The sequence below is a fragment of the Hirundo rustica genome, chromosome 8 (assembly GCF_015227805.2).
Source record: "Hirundo rustica isolate bHirRus1 chromosome 8, bHirRus1.pri.v3, whole genome shotgun sequence".
Taxonomy (NCBI): Eukaryota; Metazoa; Chordata; class Aves; order Passeriformes; family Hirundinidae; genus Hirundo; species Hirundo rustica.
In genome coordinates this window covers 29,819,703-29,847,440 of record NC_053457.1, presented here as the reverse complement: position 1 = coordinate 29,847,440, position 27,738 = coordinate 29,819,703, and positions in this window count along the sequence as shown.

Here is a 27,738-nt window from a genome sequence, read left to right as displayed (position 1 = left end):
TCCCCAAATTCTGCACAAACATGTGCTCCTCCATGCATGGCTGGTCCCATTGGCGTCAAAGACACTACTCATGGGAGTAAAGTTACTCATGCATTTAAGTGCCCACTGGATTCCAGCCAAAATCTTAATCTTTTCCATTTAATACCCTTTTCCTAAACTGATAACAGTCTTGGAGTTTTCAGTATCATGTGCAGCAGTTTAAATAATGTAGAACCGAAGGGAAAAAAAAAAGTGAAATAACAGTATTGTAACTTAAGGAGTATCATGAGATAAACAGCATAACACGGGCACAGCTCAAATAGGAGGGAGCAGTTATCTCCAAGGCAGCTGTATGTCCCTGCTCTGAAGGCAATTCTTGTCCCTCAAGGTCTGAAAGAGGCAGCCTGGGAGGAGGGGCAGCTTTGAAAAGGCAGGTACAAAATGTCAGTGCAAAACAAAGTGTAAAGAGAATATTTTATCTGAATGGCAGAGCTTGAACTGAACTTGTACTGCTCTTGAAGCTCGTTACAACAGGCAAAACATTTTCCCAGAGAGTGCCCAGAACTTTGGCAACAAAACCTTAACTTTGATTTTGACTGCTGGGGATTTTAAAATTATTTTGATTTTCCATCCATGTCGTGGGTTTCCAACCTATTCCAGTTCTTGCACTATTATCTTATGATCTTACTTTTCTTTTTGTTGTAGATAAGATCAGAATGACCCTGCCTCCATTAGAGGCATTTCATTCTTTCTCCCATTAAATCTTAAAAACGATACTACTTGTGCAAGAGGATATTCCATTTTCTTGAAGGTGTTTGGTTGGTTATCAGTATTTATGTAAACACTGTTTATGTGCATGTAAGAGTAGACAAAGAGTCTAGAGTAGGTTTGCGTGGCTTTTATTTCTGTTGTCTTGACTTCATGAGAAAGGATGTGGAAGAGTTGCTCTCTGTGGAATGGGTAAGATTTGGCTGGGAGTTACAAAACTTCCCTGGCCCTAAAGATTGGAGTGTTTTTTAACCTCATCCTGCAGCTTCCAAGGTCCTTTCTTCTTCTACCTCCACCCTGACAGACAAAGACCTCGAATTTTGCTGGATATTTTTCTTTGCGAGGAGTCAGGAGGGATTTGATGGCACAGAGAAATCTATTCCCAGTAACAGTCAGAGATGGAGTTTCATAAGGACTGATGGCTTTTTGCCCAGAAATGCTTCACTGATGTAGCCCAGACTGGGACTTTTCCCAAAGGAAAAAGAGCAGGAGCAAACAGAGGGGGTGGAGATAGGGAAGAAAATTGAGGGGGCTGCAATCTAGTCCTCTTTGTATTTTTTCTTGAGAGTCAAATTGTTTTTCCCTGGGTTTTACTCAAGGAGGAAAGGGCAAAAGTAAGAAATGAGAGTAAGACACTGGCTGAAATCATTATAATAGAAGTTTTGCAATTTTATCCTTATTAATTATCTGCATTAACAGTAATGATTCATCATTGGGTGGAAAGAACTTGAATATATGCTTTGAACTTGTGAGCTGCATGAAAATATTTATGTTTACAAAGTAAAAAATTGATACATCACCTTTTAAAAATGTATTTGCGTCATTATGCTGCAGAATTTTCAGGTAGGTTACCTTTTTGTAGTCACATCCTAAAGTGTAACTTTTAAGAATATGTTTCTGAGGAGCTTCTCTCTGAACAAATCTGAAACTACTGAAGTCTGAGGATAGGTAATTCAAGAACCTCTGTGAGGAGAAATATGGTTAAAAGAGACCATGAAGATGAGAATTTTCCTTATCATGGTGAAAAAAATGGATGAAAATCCCAGCAAAATAGGTGTGGTGAAAATAGTCTCCGGGGGTAAATTCTGCCACATAAAGGTGCCATGTTACTGCACAAGCCAAAATGAGTTTTAGTCAAAAATATCCCTGCTAGATTTGGTATCAGACCTGCCTGTGTAAGGGAGAAGAGTGCTGAGATCCTATGGTATCCCAAAGGTGTTAGAAAATTGGTATAAATACAGGAATTCAACACCAGAAATAAGATACTGACCTAATCAGTGAAATGAGCATCAAAATCAGTCTTCATGCTAAAGCTTTAAGAGTCTGGCATATCAAACAGAGCATGAATATCTTCAGGAATATGCCAGGAGCTAATTGATTTAAGAAATCTGGCTGTGTATAGAGACCATTACTCATAGATATCACGTTTTTCTGCCGCACAAATTATCTTCAGTGCTCATGGTGTCTGCTCAAGGAAAAGTTTATTTTCATTCAGTCTTTTCTTTCCCCCTGACCTCAAAGGACTAATTAACCAAGTATTAGCATGTTTCTAAAATATGACTGAATTCATCTTCTTAAGAAAGTGTGCTGAAGAATGTACCCTATTATTAGGAATGACAGGATGTATACAGGGCCATATGTTTTCAAAGGGGTTTCTGTCAGTGTTAATAAAAATGTTGGAGAACTTATGAACATACTGAGCAGCACGTCAACCACATGGATAATATCTCCCCTTTAATAGTGAGCATTTGAATCAATAATAAACACTGGAGAATAACCTAAAATGAGACAGAAACAGTAATATTAAGACCAGCAAACGCGTAATATGCCATCAGCCTGAAGACTCCTGGGTATTTCTTAAAAAACCTATTGTGTGTTAAATCCTGGTCATGGAACTACATTCATTAATTTTTCTCAGTTTAGCTTGGAAAGGTAACTCCAAAGATAGAGTTTGTTTTAACTGGGATTTGTAGAGGACAGATTTTGGCCCTTAGAGCGTGCTGGGACATGCATCAACATCACTTGCTTTTCTGACTGTAGATGGAGATTCCTTATTGCAGACTATTTGTTACTGAAAAGGCACCAGAACATTTGTTTGGTGACACACACATGCACAAATTATTTCAAGGGCTGCACAAACAGCTGCAGGGGAAAAAAAAAGAAGGGAGTCTGTTTCTGAGTTTGCTAACTTTGGAAAATGGGTTGATACTATATTATTTTGAATAAACTTCCAAGGGTTCAATTTGACAAAATTATCTGCTTTTAAATATGATGAACTCTCTGAACCAAATATTAAAAAGTCTGCTTGAGAGAAAATTAAGTTATCCGCTTTTACATCACTGACAGGAGTATGCGAGAGATTAATCTATCAAAAATGAAGTAAATATATAGTTAGTAGGTAAACAAAGAACTCTCACCTTGCAGTCACCTGTGAGGCCACAATCACATGTGTTATTTCAACTGACTGTCTGACAGTCATTTCAACTGACTTTGAAAATCAAGACTTCTTGGCTGAAGGCAGGTTTGCAGCCAGAGCTGAGTCAGGACCAGGGCAGGGCTCCATTCCCTGCTCTGGTTATTGGGAGTTCTCCCTCCACTCTCTGGGAATTGTACCCACTCCCTGGCATTACTCAGAGCTGCTGGGAGCCATTGAACACCACTGCAACAAACACAGGAATTCACTTCTTCACCAGGAGACACCAGGAGCTTGTTACTCCACCTCCTCCAGAACCCCAGCCTTGGCCCCTGGCCCCCCAAAATCTGCCTCCAGAGGTTGCACCTCTGCCTCAGCTGGGGACAGGATCTCAGTCCCTCTCAACTGGTAAGGTTTTATTTTCAGAGACACCAGTCGTGGTTTATTTTCCCCTTAGTAAAATGCAAAGTTGCATTTTGATCTTTGACTACTCGCCCTGCGACATAAAGCCTTGAGCTGCTGATAACACAATCCAGGGTGAGAACCTGAATCCTCTGACAGAGAGAGGGAGAAGAGGAAATGCAGCTTCAAGTTTTAGAAGCTTTAAATCGAGATATCCCTATTATGGAGTGATGGCTTTTATTTGTAGCTACCCATCTACTCCACTGGTGTGAGGCCCCTCCTGCAGTGCTGTGTCCTGTCTGCAGCATCTGGAGGGTGTTGGATCTGTTGGAGCCAGCCCAGAGGAGATCACACAGCTGATCAGAGGGCTGGAATTCCCCTGCTATGGGACAGGCTGAGAGAGCTGGAGTTGCTCAGTCTGGAGAAGAGAAGGCTCCAGGGATACCCTACAGCACCTTGCAGTGCCTAAATGGGCTCCAAGAGAGGTGGAGAGGAGTTTTAGAGGAGTTTTTCCTTTTTGTCAAGGGCGTGGAGGGATAGATCAAGGAGGAATGGCTCCAAACTGATAGAGGGCAGGGTTAGGATTGGTATTAGAACCAAATTCTTTGCTCTGGCACTGTTTGTCCTGAGAAGCTGTGGAAGTGTTGAAGGTCAGATTGGATGGAGCTCTCAGTAACCTGGCCTAGTGGAAGATCTCCCTGCCTATGGTGGTTGGACTGGACACCCTTTAAGGGACCCTTCTAACCCTAAACAATATAGGATTATATCATGGTCTGAAAAAATGAAACACGTGAAAGAGAAAAGTGTTGCTCCTCCAGAAAGAGGAGCTTTCTTTAATGCCCACATTGCTTCTGTACCAAAGTTTTAATTGCCAGGCACAAAATTCAAAGGACTTTCTTACATTTTAAGAGACACTTTTCTGGTCCTTTTGCTCATGTTGGGGAGCAGGCACAGTTTGCAGCACCATCTGAACACTCCTGAGGCCAGGCCAACACCCCTGCTTGGTACAAACCTTCAGCTGCTCTCACCAGTTACGGTGGAGATTCTGCAGAGCTTACGAATCTTCACAGATGCCTGCTCTCTGGTGAGTCCCAAGAGCCCTTACATACTTGAAATACTTCACTTCTGCCACACAAACTACAAGGAAGAGTCCCAAAACTGGCATGTAGCTCCCAGCAGCCTTCTGTCAAGCAGATGTTCAGCTGCAGGAGTGTTGTATGAGGCATTGTGCTGATACTGAAACTGATTCCTCTTGCCTGCAAATCACAAGAGGAGGTGTTAAAACCTAAATAAATAAATAAAATATAAGCACTGGCTGAAAGGGAGAAGGGGTGGGGGAAGGAAAGAGGCTTGCTAAAACTTCCAGGCACCCTGGCAATTAGTCTCACAATGGCATAATCCTGATGAGCTTTCACATCTGCTATTACATTTGGTACATAGTGTTTGTTAGCATTTTACTCCATCTGCTTCTATACAACCTCCATCAGCTGAAGGAGGATACGGTTACTCCAGCCATTAAATGTTGATGATCTCTGTTGTTTGTGGTAGGTATCTGTTACATTAACTGTTACTTTTCCTCCTCACACTTGGGAATAATGCCTCTTCCCTCACCAGCATCCAGGCATTTGCCAATGATAATAAAATGGCAGTTCTTTATGAAGACGTGGACACTAGCATGACTTGCAAGTTTTGTGAAATACGTTGGTTATCTGAATAGAATAAACGAATTCTTTCCCATTATAGTGTTCAAGTCTTTAAATGCATTAACTTCTAAGATTTACAGATCAACTATCCCCCATTAGAAGGGGTATCTCTTGTTTTTAGACAAAATCTACTCTTCTTCTAAAAGGAAGTCATGTGCTTTCATTTTCCTCAGAGCTATTTAGTTACAGATTTAAGTGGATAAATATATTTGACATTCTTTGCCTTTCCATTTCCCTTTTGCCAGCAATGCCAAATGGACTATGCAAAAGAGAATTAATTCATTATCCCAAGATATGCCAAGATGCTCTCGAAGCTTCTGATTCTTGGACTGCAGCTCATTAACAACCATTAATTTTTAAAGCTATGGATGATGTCCTCCGAAGCAGGGATCACATGAAATAAACAGATCCATTCCTGTGGTACTGGGATGAAGTTTGGGAAGAGGTAAGTGTATGGTAAAGCAGAATTTTGGCTGTGGAGAGGTCTTTGACACAGAGAGAGGCAGTGCTTCCCTCTCGGCAGCTGCTTTGCTGCTTGCCAGAACACAACGTGTGAAGCACCCCTGCTGCTCTAAGGGCAGACAATGTTCTCCTGCACCCTTCTACTAGTGCTTCCAAGGGATTGTTACCTTTTACTCAGCTTTTCCTCAGTCACATCACTGTCAGAGAGAGCCTAAATCTGTCTGCAAGAGGTCCTGCCTGGAACACTTTTTGCCGTGAGCGTAGAACATTTTGTGGTTTTCCTTTTTCCTTCCTAAAAAACACACGTACCCCTCCACCTTCAAGAGTTAAACACACCTGTACTGCGCCAATAGTGACTTTCATTTGATGTTTCCGCATAAGGATCAGCTCATATTAATATGGAGTGCTTCTAACCTGAGGAAAGACAGGAAAGCTCAGGATTGTTTGAATGCTGACTAGGATATCTGCGTTAGCAGTCAAACCATATGTCCTCCTAAAAGTGTGATGTTGATTGTGACCTCAGAAGAAATCAAGTCTGCTTATGGCAAATATATGGAATTGATTAAATGAATAAATAACCCTATTATTTAGTTTTGCATAAAAATATGTGGGACCCAGGTCAAAGATAATCCCTAATTTTTCTATGCATAATAGATTCCAAAGTGTAAACATTTCCAGTAGTATGAACCAGACTGGATGCTTTAAGTCAACAGTCAAAGGTGCGAGTGTAAACTCAGAAATATTGATAATGTTTGTGAATAACTTCAGACTAAATTATGCTGGAGTTCCCCAGCTGATATGAGTTCCTCTGTTGTTTTAATACTCCAGTGTCTGGTATTTGTAAGAGTTCAAAGACTGACCATAGTTTCTCTAATATTTGGCCCCTCTGCTTCATTTTAGCACCTGTTTCTGTGTCAGAATAGCCTAATTTATTGAGGAACTGCAGCAATATTTCCTTCAGCCCCTACTGAGATATTCTGCATTTTGTGAGCATGATCCTTTCTGTCCTTGATTTTCTTTAGTTTTTGGGTTTGGTGCAGAGATTCTGGACCACATTCTGCAGATCTGGTTTTCCTGCTCTGTACAACTCTGTGCTGGGCAGTGTGTGCTGAGAAAGGTCCTGCTCCCAGTGAAGGACCAAGGGGAAACAGGAGCACAGGAGGTGAAAGCATCTTCGTAAAAATAGCAGCACAAATGTCTGTCTTGTCTGCAAGCAAAGGCCAGGCATAATGACATGCTGCCTGTTGTGGGTTGTGTTGCATTTCCTCATATTTTCCTCCACATACCACAGGCTGAATTATGAATAAACCATGAAACTTTGGTTTTTTGTATCAAGCCACTAAGAGATCTTCAGTCAAATCCTCCGCTCCTTGTATTAGTCGTGAACATAATAGGTGCAAGACTAGCAGAGCACCTACAAATTACCCTGCTTGGAAGGATTTTGTTTGTCTTCCTTGCCAGGCAGGCCCCGTTGTGCTCTGCTGCATCCGAGACACAAACTCAGGCGTCCCATCTGCTTCCTGCCCGTGCAGTGATCTCCAGCCCAGCCTCGCGCTGCAGCGCCGCGTTTGATGAAGTTCAGGTTTGAAAGTGAGTGAACAAAGCAGCTCTTTGCAGCTGGATCTTTAATCTGCTGCATGCACAGCAGTGGAGGGCCCTGCATCTGGTGCTGCACAGGGAGCAGAGCTGGTGGTGGTCCTGGTGGCAGCCTCGCAGTTGAGGGTGTGCAGAATGAAGCCCAGCTTGGCTGAGGGGTGGGAGGCACCCAAAATCCACCAAAGCCACTGGGAGCTTTCCATTGGCTTGGGCTGGTTTTTAGATCAGTCAATTTCTCCACTTCTCCCATGGTGTACAGGACTACCCATGACCATCAAGGCAGAATACAAGAGAGGACAGAGGTCAAAAGCATCACTCACGTACTGAAAATGGAAGTAACTCCAAATAATAAACAGAAAATGATGGAAACAATGCTTGAGTGAGAACTGTTTAGGAGCAGTTTTATTCCCATTAAATTTAGATTTAGGAAGTGGCAAGAGATTAATGCATCGTAAGCATTTGTCATAGCAACTGATAGAATTGATGTTCAAAATTTTGGATTGACTAATGCTTAGCTATTATGGTTATTTAACAGTTTCTTTAAATTCAGTCTTTAGTTACAATTTCATTTTTGTTTCAATCTGGCACAATTTCAGGCAAAATTTTTTTAACTCTAATTTAATACATGCAAATATAATAATTATTTCCTGTAGACATTTGGATCATTTTAATTTACACAATTCTCCAATTAGAATAGTTCTCCTGTATTCTGTAAGTATCCATGGTTTAGCTTTTTTTGCAACATCTCCTAGCAAATTATGGTATGGTGTTTGGTCTGAAAAATTATGTGATTGGAATTTTGTATTAGCAGTTCCCCAAAATGTGCACTGTGGGCTTTCCAAAAAAATTAAAAAAAAAAAAAAAAAAAAAAAAAAAAAAAAAAAAAAAAAAAAAAAAAAAAATCCACGGTAAAGCTGAGAAACTGTTTTTGCTATCAGCAAAAATAAGCACTGCTTTGATATATTAACTCAGCCACACCTCCACCAAAGACAGGATGTACATATACAAGCTATCTACATAAATACAATTTGTGTGTATGAAATACAACTCAGTGTGTTTGTGAGGTGGATCAGATCCAAAACCCACTGAAGGCAAGGAGCGAATACACTGCACTCTATTTTATGCACACAGCTATGCAAATAAGGGCTGTGTAGGTGTGCAGGTGTGGAATGTACGCGGGAGCATCTGTCCTGCCTGTGCCCACATCCACAGCTACACTATATTTTTCATATTTTACATTTTTGTATGCCTACAGTTTGTACACAGGGCTGGCATGATGTCATTGCAGGATATTTAAGCTTTGTTTGAATTTGACCTGCTGCCTGATGCATTCAGATCCTGTTTTCCATGATGCCTGGTGCAGAGAAGAAACGTGGAAGTTACGGGCTTGGTGTTAGGTGATTCCTGCTCTGGTGGGGAGAGGGGATCAGTGATTCCAAATGGGACTATTTAAAGTCCCCCAGGGAAGGGGACAGGGCAGGAAGTCACTGCCTTGTTTGTTTTCCTCTTTCAGAAGTCAACAGGTCTGAAGGAATCACATCACTGCCCGGTCATGAAAAGCAGCTGAAAACAACTCGTGCTCCTTAGAGAGCCCCTGGCCATGGGACAAACTGCAGTCTTGCCATCAGCCTGAGGAGACTACAAAGAGCCCAGTAAGTGACCTCTTCAGGCAAGACTTACATTGGCTTCTCCTTTCCCCCATATCACTTACACCCTATACATGCTGCTGTTCCCTCGCCTGTGTCATCATGCCCAGCTCCCACCCTCGTGTTTTAGCTCTGTGAAGGCTTTCCTGGGGAAGGCAGCACACAGAGATGGTGGGAGCTCGCAGCAGCTTGGCTGCTTTGTGATAATTCCCCACGTGGACACTTCTGTGCCAGTTAAAGGACCTCCTGCAGGCAGCAGTGGTGAAGCTGAATTTGATGCCTTGCATGACATTGAGCACTCCTTCCTGGACACAAGGCAAGCTCACAGTAACATCACCTCAGTCAGTAAGACAGAATTTTTGATTCTGTCTTTCTTGGGTTTGTTTTTTTGGTTTTGTTTATTTCTTTAAGCGGAAGCCCAGAAACAGGGATACAGATCAGTTTCTTTATCACCACCGAGTCACTGCTTGAAGTGAATTTTGCCTGCCCGGTTCCACAGCATACCTGGGAATTAACTGGGAGCTGGACACACATAACTCATCTATTACTCTGTGCTTCAATGAAAGTATTTAAAATGCAGCTGAATAGATGGGTCAGAAGGACTCCTTAAATCACCTGAGTCTGGAAAGTTCTGTTGCTTTCAGTTATTTACGTTTTTGGTAGCAATTGTTGGGAGACAAATTAATGTCAGACATAATAGCTTATGGTGCAAAGAGACAGTTCCTCCAAATGAATTTTCTGAGGCAGTGAAAAATCAGTTTTATTAACAGGTTTTTCTAGGTGAGATGATGCAATATCCAGTATGAGATCCTAAAACAACTTTGATTGCTGTTCATTGTGTTGTCCTGCACACCAATCACCAGTGTTCCAAACACAACCCATTAGAAGTTAAGAATAGTCCTAATCAATCATTAACCACGTTATTGATAGTTTTCATAATGCAAACTTAATCCTTTGAAGTGATGTATATAAGACATTTGAACTGCGCATATGAAACCCTGTCTAACAATCATTCTGCACAGAAGATAAAAACCCACTGCTCTAACCTCCAGGTCCTTTTGTCAGGTGCCAAATATCTCATATTAGAGAGCACTGGAATTTCTGGAGATGATGAATGTGAGCAAAAAAGCCTCCCAGAACCCCTGATGAGCACCTTGAGCCCCACTGAATATCGTGTTTTTGTGGCATTTTACCCTTAGCCATAGGGAGAGGGAAGAATATCCAGACTGCCCCTTAGGGATGGCAAAGCTGTGTGTTTGTGGCAAGGTGGATGAGATCTCCATGTAGCCTTTGGGGTTCTCCTGTGCAGCTGTGTGGAGGAGGGAGAAGGCTTGGCCCTGGTAGCAAGGGAGGTGTAGTTTATTTGACTGAGCTCCCCTTGTAGCAGGGGGTGGGAGATGGAGGCACCAGACATCGCTGCCTCGGAGCTGCACTCTCTTCAGTATGCAATTATACCATCCCTAAAGGTAAATAGAAGGTTTGTCTGTGAGAAATATTCCTGCGAAATATTTTGCAGCTGAAAAGATAACACTATTCCCTGCCTCTTACTTGGCTGTACAATTTTAATTATGTCAGGGAATCTCTCCTATTTTATATTCCATATATATTTATGGAATAAGCTGTTGGCAAATAGTACACTATTTCAAATAATTTAATGTATTTATTAAAAGAGATTACAAATCTATCCAGGCTATAGTCACTGCACTTAGGGCAACCATTATGGCTATATTATTGTTCCATTTATTTCAAAATATCTTTGACAAGGGCTGCTCCTCCATTACCAGTGTAAGAAAGAGACTTTCTGCCTGATGATCGGCCCTCTTCTGTGGCAGAGGACTTTGCTGTCTCCTTTTCTTCCCTACATTCAGAGCAGGGTCACAGCAGAAGAGGAAGAGGCTGATACACCCTGGCTCAGAGATTTCACCTATGGAACGCTGTGTTAGCCCACAGCAGAGCAGAGATACAGGAACAGCCCCAGAGATGAAGTCACTGAGAAGCTGCAGAGCTGCTGAGGGACACGGGGGTCCCTGTGCATCCCTCAGGGTCTGATGGAGGAATCCAAGAATGCCAAAAAGGCAGAGAAGTGTTCAGTGAACCGTAAGTGGGCCCTGTGTCTTCAAAGTCCAAAAGATTAATGTGAGAAGTGCCTGGCATGTCTCTAGAGCATTTCCCAAAGCATCCCATAAAATTTCTGCCAATGACTGAGCTATCATTTGCTGTTTAATCAGTATCTAGATCTTTATAGTGGTGGTTTTTTGGTTTTGGTTTGGTTTTGTTTTGTTTTGTTTTGTTTTTCCCAGGTCTCACATGAAATGATCAAATAAATAACCACATGTACTGCATTTATTCACGTGCAGTAGATTCTGGTTGATAAGCTCCTCGATGGTTACACGTCTGAAGAAAAGCATGGGGTTGAGGGAGCTGCAGTGTGTGATACCACCAGCACATCCCACTGCTGGACACACCTGTGTGCCACACTCCAGAGTCACTCCAGAGCCACCACAGCCTGTCCCTTGTTCTCACAGGAAACAGCCCCAGCCCCGGGAGCCCCCAGAGTCCCACTCACATGCACCACACCTCTGCACCTCCAGTGGTTTCAGTGAACTCATCAAGGTCATAAAATAAATCTTCTTTAGAACTCTTAGCAGCATTATAGCTGTAATAATATTTTGGGTGCTTCCTACCTTCCAGAATTGCTGCCACTTCTTCTTCTTTGACATCATGTAACCCATAACACATTTTATAGGCTTCCAACCTTGGAGCACAATGGATTAGAAAGGAGGTTAACTATGCATAAGATGGAAAGATTTATGTAAATATAAAATCAATATAATGTATTATTTACATATAGCCTGTACTTATCCTAAGTAAGTTCTAGAGAAATCTTGGCTATCATGAATGGCTCGCACCTCATTTCTGAATTAGTCCAGAAAAGGTTGGAGGGTTCTGGCTTCTTTAAATTGCTGCTAATAATTTCTAGACTAGAGTGTGGATGTATGAGAACCTAAATCAGAACAAATGGACAACAAACAGGATAAATCTCTATCATTTATTACATTTGCCAAACGATCAAAGGTGACTAAGTAGACATTTTCCTCATTGGTTGGTTGCATTAGATATGCATATCTTCTTTCTTGCAGAGCCATTTCCGAATATATTTGCAAGGCTATTGATGTCCATTACTTCACTTAAATATAGATCAGAAATACTGACAAATATTTTCATTCAAAGAGTTTGATCATTTTCAGATTACTCTCCATGCTAGTAATTAACCTCAGTCAACACCCTTCCATAGCACTTTCAAACACAGTTCCTAGCAAACATAAAGTTTCATAAATATGTACTAAATAACCTTAAAGCCCTTTATGAATAATTATGAGTTTTTAAGTTTTTGTGAATCTGCATATTAATTCCTTTCCATAAATAATACATGAAGCAAAAATCCAGCTTGTTTGGTGTCTGGGGACAGAGGAAGAAAAGGAGGGGATAATTATCAGTTTAATGTGGGAAAATACTTAACCTGAAAGATTATCTTCAAAAACTGATGACTCCATAGGTTTGTATGTATGTGTGCATAAACACACATGTATAAAAATATATATATAAAGATGTGTATAGCTGCAGACACAGCTGAGCTGTGCCTCCTCTCTGAAAGAATGCTCTCGTTTGAAGCGCGTTACGCTTCTGTCTCTGCTGTGCCATGCTGAGCTCTTTAAGTGAAAAGCAATGTGCTGAGCTTAGCCTTCACACAGCCCCTCTTTTCATAAATGTGCCTTCCCCCAAAGGTAGAAAATTAATGAGAGGCTGCTGACTAAAATTACTATGTTTTGCCTTCCGTGGGACGTCATGGATTTAAAAGATAAGAGAGTGCAGCAAGTCCAAAAACAATTTCATTTCATTAATCCCTTAAATGCCTCGGGACGAGCAGCCCATGTCCAGCAAAGGTGCTGTTACACCAGCTTTTGCTTTGCCTCCTGCACGTCACCTGAGCACGCCTTGCGTGCTCTGCTTCTCGTCTGGGGATGGAAGGCATCCAATAAAAAGATGGAGTGGGAATGATATATGGCTGGATGCTCCGAGACTGACGCTTCCTGGATGCACACTGACAATAATGGGAAACGTAAGGGGTTTGCAGAGCCAGCCTGCTGATCAGGCAGGGTTTGGAGCTGGATAGTTTTGATGGTTTTTTTGTTTTTTTTTTTTTCTGCTTGTGTTTAAGGTAAAGAAAATGTATTTTTTGGTCCGATGTTCCTTCTTTTCTACATTAAAAAAAGAAAAGAACTGTTGTTTCAAAGAACAGAGCTCAAGAAGGTATTAAATGTTTGACTTTCCCACAGGACTGTAACTGTACATTTGACAGAAGCAATTATGTAAGGATATAAACACACCGAGATTTTTCAGTACAGTAGTACAGTAGTGGCTGGGAAATCAATTCAGAATTCGGGCACTCAAAACAGAATTTGTGCATGTGAAACACCGTGTGAACCCCACCGCCATTCAGAGTTTGTAGAATCTTTTGAGAGAAAAAGATCACATTCAAATTTTACGTGTTTAAATAAAGAGCTCCATTTGGTTGTTTCCATATTAATCCACCCACAAAATGAAAATAGATTTCGCTTCTCACTTCAAGTCCTTCAGATCTATTTCATTTCATGGTCCTGTTCAGCGGCTGGTTTGAAGCATGAAAGGCAGTATTTAAGCATATTAATTAAAACAGGCCACTAAATTGCAAACCTGTTCTCTTGGGTTTAACACAAACAAAAGGGAAGAAAGAAGGAAAACTGAAGTGATACATGAATTTTGAGAGCTGTAGGCGCTTTGCTGTCGCTGTTTCCTCGTGCGGCAGCACCACAGGGTTAACACCTCATCCTGCAGAGTGGGTGGTACAGAAGCTGCCTAGGATGTGTGTTAGACTCCAAGTGATGGGAGCTGGTAGCACAAGAGGTTGGTCTAGAGCCTCGAGAGACTGCTACAAACCTATCCCAGCCCATGGATGAGTCCTCCTGTAAATCTCTGCACCTCTTTCCCCAGGCAGGAGCATCCTCCAGGCTGCACAGAAGTGCCCTTGGCAGCTGGGTGACCCTGCTCACTGGAAAAGAGCCAGCGCTCTCTACCCCTCTCCCAAAGTGACCTGGGGTAGCAAAGCTCTGCTATGGAACCTGTTTAAAACCATTTCATCAGCTTGGCTCATGCAGCCAGCAATAAAAGTGATTAGGTGAGTGGCTGCGCCGCCATATCAGGAAGGTTGATAACCTCTGGCTGGAGAATGCTGAAGAACAGGGGAATTTAGGCCACCCTGCAGCCACAGCAGAACATGTACACACAGAGGAAATCACCATGCTCCACTCTGACATCAGCCCTTGCTTTTTTATGTACACAGAGGAAGCAGAGGAAAAAGGAACCCACAGAAGTGGTTGAATCAAAAGCTCAACCTGAAGCTGCTCCAAAAGTTTCTGTGAGTGAGGGAGGGACTTGTAGAAGTTTTAATGGTGGTGTGTCTCTTCACTGAGAGTCTGTTAATTAATCATAAAGACTCAGCTGGAAATAGTTTCTGTAAAAAAATACAGAGCAGCTCAAATTTGGTTTTGATTAGACATGGGACACAGATTTGAATGAAGTCTTTTAAAGGCCACTATTACCAAGTTGTTTGGGAATCTGTGTCCCTTGTACACTGAGAGGTCATTAGGAATTTATAAATTAACTATTTTTATTGACCGGAGGGGGAAAAAAAATCCAAAACCAAAAAACCCCACAGTCCATGAAATATTTAGTGGTTGTTTCTTTGTCTCATGGAAAGGAAGACTTCCTGTCTGTGAAGTGCTTTGTGTGGATCCAAACCTGTTGATGACCAGTTTAAGCTAATTCTTCTGAGTGCTGGACCCATAAATTCAAAGACTTTAGTATGAACTCAGCAGCAGCCTATGTTATTGGTTAAACTATTTTCATCTCAAGCCCACCCTAAATCCCCAACAAAAATAGTAGGCCAGATGCCCAGACTGCAGCTAGAGACCCTCATTAGGCATCATTTGCATCCTATTAACCACTGAGCTGTGGGTCATTCGCTGCCTGTCAACCATTCAAGTCATTTCTTTTGTGTTAATTAGTAGAGAAATAAGGAGTTAATGAAGATCTTATGATCTGTGATGATTTATCTTTGTTGTTTCAAATGAATCCCTGCTCTCTGAGCACTCCAATGAGCTCCTACACACCAAATAATACAAAACTAGTCAGGGGGAGCTTACGGCAGCCTTTGGAGTGCTGTTCTCCAGGGACCTTTTGCATGGTGGGCTTTGTTAGCTAAAGATTAGAAGGAGTTAATTGCTTCAAGATTGCTGGCAGATTAGGTTACAGGGTGTGTTGTATCTATGTAAGCATATGTCAGGTCTAGTTAAAAGATAGAAGATGCTTATTTTAATAAAAGTATGAAAGCAAGAGTTAATTTGTCGTTATAGGGAAAAATCTTACTTCCACTCTCAGTCTGAGCACTTGCAGATAAATGCAGTGCTGGTTGTGCTCTTGGTCATCTCCTCAAAAGTGGAGAGCACAGCTCTCTGCGGGACTACGTGGCTTCCCAGGCTTTTGCCAGGCTTCTGCCAGGCTTTTTCCATCCCTGCTTGAGGAGGGCAGGGCAAGGCCACACTGCACAGCCCACATCTCCCATGGCTCCTCTTCCTCTCCCTCTGAGGGGATGAGGGCTCACGAGCCAAACGAGTGGTTTGTTAACACTCCCCCCTGGAAAACATTTTCCTGGACTGCAGGAAAATCACACAACCCTCACTCCCAAGCACCTGGGAGCTGAAGCCTCACATCGCTGCACTGGGATGGTGATATCACTTCCACAGGGTGTGATTTGCTCCTGCTCCAGCAAAGAGAAGAAATTCCAACAACCTGAGGTGAGCGTGTTCAGGTTTGGTGGCCGCTGGTCCCTGCCACTCCAGGGAGCTGCCGGTGCAAGACCTTTCCCAGGCAGATGCCATTGGTCCTAGACATGCCTGGAAACTCTTTTCTTTCAGACTAAATTTCAAAAATCACAAACCAACAAACAAAAACCTTCCCTGAAGGAATTTCTGCAAGACCTAAAGAAGAAGCTCTTCCACAAGCACACCAGCTCTGATACTCAGGGGTATTTAGTTTTTCAATGGGCAAATAAATTTGAAAGTTTTGTTTCTTTGTCTCTTATTTGCTTCCTGTGGAGCAGAGACAATGGTTCGAGAACGAGGTTGGAATGGCTGGAAATGTTAATGTCCCTTCTTTCTCCAGTGCTTTGCTGCAGGCTGCTACTTCCAACAGCAAGAACATTGGACTGTGCACTGACCTTCATAATTTGTGACCTGGATGGACACTAAAGTAAACCCAAAATAAAATATTCTGGGCTTTAAACCAAAGTAGGTCAATAAAGATCAGCATCTTGATGGGGAGGAGAGCTGCTGCTTGTCTTGCCCTGCTGGCAATAACTTCTGGAGAGAGGCTGAGGTGATCCATATATTGATCTTGTGCAGAGCTTTCTGCTGAAGTTTTCAACAGCATTCTGAAGGCATCAGGAGCTGCTTCAGGACAAGAGATGACTGCCCCTCATCTTCCTGCTTGCTCTATCTATGATTGGTACATCTGCTCTTCCAGGAAATTTCATTCTATTTGAGTTTAAAAATAATAATAATTAAAAAAAAAAACACCTGAAATTAATTATTTAGGTTCACCAAATATTTTGAAAGTTTTTATCTAGACCTTTTCCCCCCCCCTGTACATCTGTCAGGTGGAAAATAAAATTAATTATTTGTTCAGCACTATATTAAAGTGCCTGTGAATGATGAGGTGTGTTTTAGCAATGAAGAATATCCTAAAAGAGCTCAGGATCTGTCTGAATAAAACCACCACTCAGTCTTCTCTGGTTTGGCTCTCATAGTGGATCAGTTAGAAATGACCATTTTCGTGCCTGTGAAGAAATACTGTGCAAATTGCAAAGATATATCTGGTGAGCACTTTTTTACAAACTGTTCTGAAAATTGTAGGTAATTCATGTCTTCCTGGCTGGGAAAAAAAAAAAAAAAAAAAAAAAAAAAAAAAAAAAAAAAAAAAAAAAAAAAAAAAAAAAGAGTCAGATATTTGGCTTATCTAAGCCTTTTCCTCATTTCATGGGTAAAGGCCTGGGGAGAGGAGGTGGGAGAGCAGCAGAGCTCATCCCATCCCCCAGCAGCTGGAGGTGGACACAGGACCAGGCATCCCTGTGCGCTGCAACTTCCATTGCTGTGAATGAAGAGAGGCTTTTCACCCTCTAGTTCTTAAAGGGAAAAAAATCCCACCTTGCCCCCACACACAGGGGAAGAAAAAGGACAGCCAGGGTGATGAGGGAAAGGTGGCTGTGCCTCTCGTGCAGCTTCAGAGAGCTGGAGAAGGTGGGGATGTAATTGCGGGGAGGAATCGGGGAGAGAGCAGGGGATGGGGTGGGAGTGGAGATGCAGCTCTAACACACAGCCCAGCTCCTCGGCAAAAACCCACAGCTAGAGCCAGGCAAGCGCAGGGCACTGTGTGAGCATCCCTTCAGCCTAGCCCAGGTTTCACTGCCTGCGGCAGCAGAGTGGCAGCTACAGTGGGTTTTTTTTTTCTTCTCCAGCGACATCAGACGGGAAGAGCCGGCTTTTGTGTGGGGGCAGGAGTGGGGGAAGAGGCACAGAGAGAGAAGAGGGAAAAAAAAAATAAGCAGAAGTAATTTATTCGGGATCTTTGAGAGGATAATAGCCAATTATTTGTTTATAACACTGGTTAAATTTTCATTAGGCAGATTAATGGAATATCATGTACTGTCAACATTGGACTGAGGGGTGGTCTGTAAGAGATAAACGGGCAAACAGTCGATGTGTCTCCCTGAGTAAATTAGTTTTTGCTTTCCTGTTTTTCATATGAAAATGGAAAGGTGGACAAGGTGGTGCATTTTAAAACAGGTCTCAAGATGGGCCAAATCAGTTAAATATGAAAGCAATTCTGGTAATAAATACATTATAATAACTTAGCATCGTGCCTATCATTTTGATTTCATGAAAGTCTGGGATAATGTAGATTTTTAACCTGCTCTCTTAATACACATTTCCTCTTCCTGAACTTCAGCGTTTCTTGCTGTGAGGTGAAAGCATATTACTTTTTTTTGCCTGATTTTTCTGTGTAATCTGTTCAGTATTACAGCTGGTAAGTGCTAGAGGCTCACAGCTCTTTCTTGTGAATTCTGGTATTATCATACTGGATAGCTTGAGCAGTCCCCTCTAAGTAGTGTATTATCAGCATCAGAACCCCTGAGTGGTTATGGTTGCATATCCTCCTCTTTTGAAGTCAGAATATTTTTTAACGTATTAGCCTGGGATTTTCAGACAAGCCTCGGAGAGGCAGACACCCAAATTTCAGTGGGAGCCCACTTAGCCTCTTGGAAAATCCCAAGACATTTCCTAGAAAAGCCTCATCACCTCAATTTGACTTCAGAGCTCTGATCTGCCTCCCTCTGTGCTGCACAGGCAGGTGGAGAGGAGAGATCCCCTCCAGTGAGCACAGCAGCTTTAAAATACTCCCAAAATATTTCATGCAGACTTGACCACTAATGATCACAGAGCACTAAACCAGCCTCTTGCCGTAAGGAATGGCAAAATATTTATTTCTGATGATGTATTATAATGGCACTGCCACGTGGGTTTCCATTCACAGACAGCACTTGGTGACATTTAGGTCACAAGTCTGCACCATTCTGAGGCTGTGTAATGCTTCCAAGAATAATATTCATTCTTCTGCTTCTTAGAATGGCAGTTTTGATATCCATCTCTAGAAAAAAAAATTTGATACTTTGCCTACAAAATCCCCAATTCTCTTTGACCAGTTTAAATCTTGCCTGCTTCCAGGAGGAAGCCTTTAATTACACCCCGAAGCAGTGTGAGACCAGAAGAGATCCCTGACAGCAATGCCCTTTAAACTGCGCCAAGTGCTCTCAGGAAGTATATTTTCTTGTTTCTGTTCTCCTTTTGCCTGGAAGTTGTGGCTGTGATCTATGCTGAAATCTTTTAGGAGTTAAAATGTTGGAAGCAAAGTTATGGATGTCTGTAATGAATGGGATTATCTCTACTACTCATCAGTGCAGAAAGAATAGCACTAATAATGCAAGTAAATTCTCATCTTGCAGATGTTTCTCTGTTTCATCTTGGAAGTGAATCTGTGCACTCATAAATCTTGCTTTGGTTTAAAACCAAAGAAAGAATTAGCATTCTAGCAAGTCCTCTCCACGGAGTGACATTCATCATTTTCAATGTAAACTAAATGTTGCAAGAACTGATAGGCTTAATTTTTCTTGTATGAGTCTAAAGGACGTGTGAGTTTTGGAGGGAAAGAAAAACAAAAAGAGAATTAGTGTGTACTTGTTTCAAAATGCTGTAAAGTATGAAGTGCATCCTGCAAATAATTCCTCAGAGGCATGGCAGCTACAAGCAAAGGTGCTACTCCAAAACTGCCAGCAGCAGTTTTGTTATAGTTCCACCAAAGAAAAATATTTGCTAAGAAAGGAATTAATTCTCTCCCTGTATCCAGAGATTCTCTGTTTATGTGAATGGAAGGTACGCACATGCGTACATGGAGGTAACTCATTACCTAACAAATAGCCCAGATGATAAGCTCATAAGGGTTTTGTGGAATATTTATCTATTCCTTGCTTGCTGTGAGCCAGGCTTCTCTCACAAGGGATATAACTAGCAAAAGTATCAAAGCAGATGTATTTTCAACAAGAGTCCTTCGTTTACACAGCATTCTTCCCAAAACCTCTGTTTTTGGGGAAAAAAAAGATTTCAAAAATCCCACCCATAAGGGTGAGAGTGAGAGATTCAATTTGTCCACAGATATCTGCCATTTCAGAGGATGACAAATTTCCACCTCCTCGAAGGAGCAGGTCTGCTTTCACTGAAGGACTAATGAAGTCTGACCCCCTATTAACTATAAAAGGAGCCTCAGTTTAGTTGGGGTTTTTAATCATGTTAATGCAATTTATCTACCACATAGGGAGCCTAATCTCCACATTTCAATACATTAGTTAAAATGAGGTGGTCTCCATACCATTCTGGGATTAACAAATGTACCAGGACATGCATTTTTCCTCAGATGCAATTTTCTCCTTTCAGGCCAACATCATTAGTGCCCCTTACCTGCAGTACTCAAAATAACCAGCAACAAACTGTATGGTAGCTGAGTCTTTTAAAGGAGACTAAATCAGTTAGGCTCCCAAATCCCATCAAAGGACAGTTGTGCTTGCTCCCTCATCAATCTTAAATCCCTTTGGAAATCCCAACATTAATTCATTCAAAAGGATCAAATATGTCCTGTAAAACAAGAGCCTCAGTGGCTGTTCTGATAGCCTGAGCTATCAGAACAGAGAACAGAGAGAATGAAGTTACTTTCCAGTGAGTCCCAGAATATTTTCCTTTGGAAATGGCCTCGTGGGACCTCCTGGTGTGCTATCATACTTTAAGTTCCTTTAAAACAACTGATAATATCCTGAGACTCACTGATAACATCTCTCCTTCCAGTTGTATTGGAGCCTCTGATGGCCAAATTTGGCCAACTCAGTTTTAAACACAACACCTAGAATGTTAACAAAATATGTTTCACGAGCCTGGTAAAGTGGCTGCTTTTTATTTCAAAGCCGTTGACTTCAAAGGCTGCTTGGATTGTGTGTGTGTGTGTTTTCTTTTAAAAATCTTCATACTGTTTCTGTCTTTTTTTCTCACTATCAAATAGATCATTACATTTTCAACACTTAAGGACAAAAATTCTTCTCTCAGATCTGCGCGGCAGATCTTGACAGTAATATCCCGCTCTTCCCCACATGCAGGGAGCTCCTGTTGACATCAAGGAGAGAAACGGAGACATGTGCAGGTAGGTCTGAGGAGAAGGCACTGAGACCCTCTGGCCAAGGTCTGCTGGGGAAATCTCACCCTCCTTTTCCAAATTATCCGTGGGCCTTGGGATTTGGGAGCCCAGTTTCTGCAGCTGTTCTCGAGGAGCCGTTGAACACCACTTTGCTGACACCATCTGCAGCCAGAATTCCAGCTGCAGCGCTCAGGACTGCACTGACGCTCCCTGGCATTCACCTGCATATTATCCCCATGTCACCAGGGTTATTTCTGAGATCTTATCCTGGTGAATTTCTGATTTGATTGCCCACATCACCCCGTTAGTTGGCAGTGCATTTAGGAATAATCCCATGGGTTTTTTTTTTTTATTACTGAATACTGTGACTCATGTTTGCCATGAACCTTGGCATTGGGAAGCTCATGCCTAGAGTCATGTTTCTTTCTATCCCACAAACTTCATATCCAGCGTCAATTGCTGGCCAAGGGAGGGGATATTTACTTGTTGATTGGCTGTGTTTCGACTTTTGGGGAGGGCTCCACTTCATCTTTCTAACAAATTATTTGTAAAACAGAAGAAATTGGGCAGACAGCTACTTATTATAGTTCAAAATTCCAGGAGGCTGATGCTGCCCTCTACTAACATGTTAGGTTTTGTTTCATTTCTCTTTCAAATTTTACCTTTAATATATTTCCATAACTTTTATAAGCATCTTTTTTCATACCTCTTCAAACAATGAAAACAAATCCATTGTCAAAAAAGGTCAAGTATGAAAAGGAATAGCTCAGCCATGTTAAAATGTCTTCCCCCACAAGCCCCAGATGCCATGGAGAAAGATTAGCTATTTAAATGGGCATTTTATAATTTTTTTTTAAAGGTGTTAGGGTAGGTTTTTGCTTTCACTTCTCATTTCAATCTTCCATTGTGTATGTTTAATGAAGAGCACAATTAAGGTGAATAAGTTAAATAAGGTGAATAAGGCCATGGTTAACTTAACTAGTTATATGATTAATTCTTCACTCTAGCTGTTTTACTCATGTGGGAGTGTTTGTGTGCATGCTATGAAACATATTCAAAATCAGTGGTTTAGTTATTTAAAGTTGTAAGGTTTTTATTTATATAAATGTACATCTGTTGTCAAACAGAGCAGCTTAAAGGGGATCTTGCTGAGAACAAAATTCATACCAAGATCCACGATGATAGAGAATCAGCCCTTAAATAATCAGAGGTTTTTAAGTGCTGGTGCAAACATTTCTCAGACATATCCTAATGACTTCTGTATAGAACTTTTGTGAAGAACAACTGGACAGAACTGTGGTATCATGATCTCCCTGTTGCAGCCATCCCCTCGTGGTGGGCTTGTCTGTGGTCGTCTCTGTGCATCAAAAGGAGTAAAAAGAAGAGCCTTGGTGAGTTCCACCTTTGGGAAACTTCATCCAAATCTGCCCTCCAGTGAACACAAACCCTCTCTGGAATATCACAAGAACCACTCCTGAGAGACGGCTCTGCACTGGAGCTGTTGTCCTCTCAGCAGAAATGCAAACCACAGAGCAGGGCTGCCGTGTCCCAGAGGACATGTAAAATCAGACATGTCCCTGTATTTCCTGTACATGTGTGCAGGCCCCCGAGCCCTCAGCCAGAGCAGAGAGCAGTGAGGGTGTCAGTGCTGGCTTACCCTCCCTGTGTTCAGGCTCAGAGTTCCTGTGCAAGGTGTTTGACCACAGCACTGATTTCTCCCCACACTCAGCTACATGGGAGGTGACTGTGATCTTCAGCCCACCAGAGACTGATCCAATTGTCCATGCCTCCACTGACTGCGAAAGATCCTGGGATGATTTTACTGCTCAGTCAAGGAAATCAGTTTCCAAAGGGAGATGAATCCAAGCAATGCTGCAGAGGTGCAGCCCTTGTTAATCGAGAGGAAACAGAGGTGGGAGTGGAGCTGTGGGGTAAACAGCAACCCTTCAGGGGTTGGCTCATCCCTGCTGCTGCTCAATGGGTTTCATATACAGGAGCTTGCTTCAAAAATTCAATATTTGAAGAACAGTTTTGATGGGGCAAAAGGTCTTGTGCTGCTCCCTCCTGGCATGAGCAACATTTTTACCGCCAAACCGGGTTTCAGTACCTGTGTCAGCGGTTCCAGTGCACAGAACTCACAGGTCTACCATTAAAAGAAAACAGCAGAGAGTGAATACAGAGGTTGTGTGAGTAGATGTGCCTGAAGTTTCAAATGATGACTCTGATGGCTGTTTATTTCACTTGCTCTCGTGTTGCTGAACCAGTGCATGGACTGTCTTCTAGCTCAGCCTTGCAGTTTCTGCTGTTCCAAACCCCTGCTTAGATACTTCCACACAGGTTTAAATACAGAAGCTGAATGGACACTGGCTATAATGATTTCATTTTCTATCTTTGTCACAGCAGAGAGCAAAGTGATAGGAATATCAGGATATTTCATCTGTTAAACTGCTTTTGGCCCTGTTCAGGAAGAGAAAAATTACCACATTCTGTTAAATCCTTGTACTAATATTTGTGTAGAGGAGGAAACTCAGTATGTGTAATTCAACCATGTAAGATCTTTTTCTGTCTTTTTAGCTGGATAATGAGACAGTTCACAATAATCTGTGACTATCCAAAAATGTCTGAAGAGCACATCTGGCCCATTTTCACAGACTTGCCAAATTATGCATACAAAAGAAATATATTCCTGTGTTGCAAATCAATGTATACCTTTCAAAAGAGGCTAGTTTGTATCCCAAGTTTTTAATGATGTGTGCTGATCCATTTACACACAAACGCTCTAGCAAAACCCCCTGACTTCATGGGTTTTTCTTCCAAATTAATTATTGGAAAGGTATCTTTTTCTTCACCTATGTCCTCTGTTTTCTCTGCATGGTCATAAGAAGTTAAATAGGAAGTTTGACATTCCTTGTATTTTAGAGCTGACATGAAAACTTCTCCAAACTTTGCACCCCTAACTCTGAGAATACCAGCAGGAGCAAATGACTATGTCTGATCTCACTAATTTCTGCTCAACAAGCACTGCTGAGCTGTGCTGACACTCACTGGCACTCAGGAGAGGCTCACATCAGCTATAGGGGTACCACTGATCTTTGGGGGATATCTTGGAGGCTGAATGGTCTGTGAACTTAAGGCCTTCCTGCGCAGTGGGGAAAAGCAGGGAAGGGATTCCCACAGAGACAGGGCTGGCCTGGGACACGCTGTCTGGAGCTGCAGCCCACGGTCTGCAATGGGCACCTGTGGGGAGATGGGATTTGGGGCTGGGGCCAGCCCTCACTGTCACACTCCTGCATCCAAGGTGTCCTTTCCAAGGTGGGCTCTGCATGGGAGAAGGATCTACACCTCCAACAGGCTAGGGATATTCCTTCCCAGGGAGAGCAGACAGGACTCTCCATCTCTGAGGTTACTGTTTTCATTCCAATTTTGGAACTTGGGTGTACTTTTTTATTGCTACCACTGCCTGTCAGAACTTTTGAGAAACGCACACACCCCCCCCCAGAGATTTAGGATCAAATGGAAAACTGAATAAATCAAAGCATTATTGGTGATGGATTAAGGCCATTTCCGGCGGAGTACTCTCCTCTCACGGTGCATCTGTTGAGGAGGACTCTGTTATCCTTTTTGGGCATCTTTTCGGTGTATTAATCAGTACCAGCTGTAACAGGTACCAGCTGTTACTGCTTCTCCTCTCTGTTGAGGGGAGCCCCCCTGGCATTTGCCCAGCCCTTGGGGTGAGCTTGGTCTCCCTGACGTGCGTTAGGGATGCAGGAGGAGCACACATGCTGGAGTGATCCCCGTGCTGCTGCAGGATGGGCGTGTGAGGTGGGATGTGGCCATAACCCCTTTCCTGACACACATGCTATCACACCATATTAAAGCATACATTACCTCTAAACATGAGTAATAGCATTTTTCATGTTAGTGTTCCATGCATTTCACTTATAATTTAAGGCTGTTATGAACTAGACTGATAATCAGTCAGAGCTCTGGAACTGTTCCTGAGCTCTTGCAGAAGTAAAATATTACAGGGCTATTTCAGCCTGGTCAGATACTATCTTCCTTCATGCAGCTGGTACTGCCTTTTCATTCTGCAGCAAAGTGTCTGAGGTCAGGGAGTGCCTTCCTCTTTGTCTGGTCTCCATTAACTCTCTCTGGAAGAAGTTGTCCCTCTAACAGATTTTTTTTTTTTTCCCCCAGCCTGCCCTTTTGGGACTGATCCTTTGAATTTCACAGAAACAAACTGCTACAGCTTTCGAGTGAACTTGCTGCTATTTGCTCTCACTCTCTCCCTCTTCCAGCTGGTAAGTGTTAACTCACATTGCCTTTCCTTGCAGGTTTTCATTTCTTATTCCTGGGAAGTACATTTTCACATGGGGCAGAAAAGAAAAAAAAAATGATCCCATAAGTCCTAGCAAATCCATTTAAACGCAGATGTAGCCATTTTACGGCTGTTGCTATGACAGTTTGGCAAAGGTTGTGCATACTGTGAAACCCATCTTCTGAGGAGAGAGAGAGATCCATGGATGAGCAAAGGCAGGAGGAAGGTGGGACCCAGCCTGATCCATGCTGTTCATTTGGTAGGAAAAGGAAAATGTGGAAGGAAACTCTGCCCATTGCATTATTTCTTCCACTTCACCTACTGGCATATAAATGGGGCTCAGGGTCACTGAAACCATAGAAGAGGATTGTCTGTGGGATTGGGAAGAGGAAAAGGAGGTGATTCGTTGGGTTTTCCTGGTTACTTAAGCAGAATTTTGCCCAGACTGGTAGAGAAGCCGTGTAAAACTGCCAGAGAACATCTCCTGTCTGAAAGTAGTGTTTCAGTAGAGCTGCACATGGTTCAGCCTTTCATGTGGACATGACACGTTTAAAAATAATTTTGGTATCTGAGGGCACTGTTAAAAAGCCATATTTAGTGAAAAAATGTGAGGTAACCCCTTCTTGTTCATTCCTTTTCTCAGTATTTCTCATTGCAAATAAAGCCCAAGAAGAGCCAAAGGTCCCTTTCAGAATTCCTAGGGAAGCACCATTCATATCTTAAGAAATCATCACTGTCAAAGAATTATACACCAATAAAAAAATCCAACCCAAAAGAAGTATTAAAGGGTCCTAAATGTAGAGTGGATGTGCTTCAAGCCCACTGCAATAAATGCAATTTATCATGGTTACTTTGCTTTCTGCGGAACAGGTGTCTCAATTTTTTACTCTTATAATGGATTTATGTGAAATCTCATCTTGACATAATATCTACATTTTAGTTAAAACCTGAAAAATGTAAGTCAAATATTAAATGTAATAATTAAACATTAAAACATGAGTTGGGATAAAATTTAATGGTTGGGTATTTTTTAAAGATACTTTAGGAAATAGTCTCAGGATATAAATTTGTTATAGTATTATTTACAGTATAGAAAATATTTAAATCCACAGAATAAATGTATTCTCCCTGATACAAATAAGTTAATTCCAGGGGTGAATTTGGCCCAGCAGGGTTGAAATTCTTCTTAACACAATCAGAATATCAGAACTCTTTTTAAGCAGCATTTGTCTCATAAATGGACAACTTTGTTACTGTGGGATTTATAATCACTTTGCACATTTCATATGCATGCCAAAAAAGATCCAAATGCAGCATTTCCTTTGATAGCCTATTATTCCTGACATGAATTCCCTATCGCATCTTGTTAGGGAAATTTATCTTGTGTGGTGGATTTTCAAATTACTTTTACAAAACACGCAAACACCAAATGTGCCTGTGGCTTAAAAATAAACAAAGAAACATACACTTAAAGACAATTACAATAATTTTGAACAATATTTGAAAGTATTTCAGGATATTTAGCCTGGAATTACTCGTTTCCCTGAGAGGGCAGCATTGCTTTGCCCTGTGCAAGTGAGGAGCACAGCAGAGCCCCAAGGCAATGCAATGGATGCAGTGATTGTGGTTTAAAGTGTATTTAAAGTGATGTGGGAAATTGTGAGGAGTGGGAGGGACATCACCTTGACAGCTGTCATCCTCTGGTCATTAAATTCTCATGTTCCCTCTGCACCCACCCCTGTGTCCCCCTGCATCCTCCAGCATGGCAGGGCCTGCCTGGACAGCCCAGGGGAGGCAGGACATCTTTCTCCTCCTGCCTGGGAGGAACATTTCCAGCATCTCAGACTCCCCACCAGCCCCTGACATCCTTTCCCACCCAGATGTGTTGAGGAATGGGAAGGAATAGAAGAATCACCTGACTCCTGGTAGGTAAAGGGAGGGAGATACCCAACCTTTGTTTGTGCCACAAAAAAACCGCTGTCGCTCCTCCGAAAGATCTTTAGGGACTGTCGGGTCTAAAGAGGACCTAACCTTGGTCCCCTGTGGTAGGAATGTCACCCTGGCAAGGGCAGGGACCACGGAGGGTGATGTGGGAAGCAGAGGTGGTACCTGCCACACAGGTGTAGCCCTGCATCCCTGCCCGTCCCTCTCGCCGTGCTGCCAGCGCTATCGTTCCTTTCAAAGGCAGCATAGCTCCAGGCAAATCTGCTCTGCAGATTGTTTCCATCCTGTGTTCCCCATGGTTCTGGCTCTGTCTGTGCCTTGTAGATATAGTAACTTTGCAGCTTGTAAAGATTTGTTTGCTCTCCCAGCCCCTCCCCCTACTCCCTCCTAAAATCAGTGACTTTGTGCTGCAGGTACCGGGGGGGTGCAGCCACACAACGGAGGAGTCTGTGCCAGATCCTCCTGCAGGACTGAGAAGGAGACCCCATCCTCCTGATGGTGAGCTCTTACAAAGGACCAGGCCATACAAAGTCAGAGGGAAGTCCAGAAATCCAAAGGTTGCACGCTCCTGGTGTTCAATCACAGAGGGCCCCGCTGAGATAAAGAGCGAGATGCAGG